This window comes from Cynoglossus semilaevis, chromosome 13 (genome assembly GCF_000523025.1).
Source record: "Cynoglossus semilaevis isolate Cse_v1.0 chromosome 13, Cse_v1.0, whole genome shotgun sequence".
Classification (NCBI taxonomy): Eukaryota; Metazoa; Chordata; class Actinopteri; order Pleuronectiformes; family Cynoglossidae; genus Cynoglossus; species Cynoglossus semilaevis.
The window spans coordinates 46270-46830 of record NC_024319.1 but is presented as its reverse complement, the minus strand read 5'-3'; positions in this window follow the sequence as shown (position 1 = coordinate 46830).

Here is a 561-nt window from a genome sequence, read left to right as displayed (position 1 = left end):
AGGAGTGAGAGACGGACGGGGCAGGAGAGAGAGAGAGGTGTTGTGCCGACCAGAAGGGGCCTCTGAGTGTTGCATAGAAACAGTGAGCACACACACACACACACACACACACACACACACACACACACACCTGGCTCTGTAGCTGATGACATGCCAGTGTGTGTCCCACAGTCAGACCCACGTGGGCCGTTGGTTTAGGCTCCATCATTGACCCCGTGACCTCACATCGACCCCGATATTTAACCTTTTTTTAGCCACAGACTCGTTCCATTTCTTCAAACCTGGACCTGGTCCCTTTAATTAAACACAGGGGGCGCTGTGATGTGGAGTGCATTCAGAGCACGTGTTCTACAGGTGGAGATGTGAACAGCTGTTAGTTAGTGAGAGTTAGTTAGTTAGAGTTAGTTAGTGAGAGTTAGTTAGTTAGTGAGAGTTAGTTAGTTAGTGAGAGTTAGTTAGTTAGTGAGAGTTAGTTAGTTAGTGAGAGTTAGTTAGTTAGTGAGAGTTAGTTAGTGAGAGTTAGTTAGTGAGAGTTAGTTAGTGAGAGTTAGTTAGTGAGAG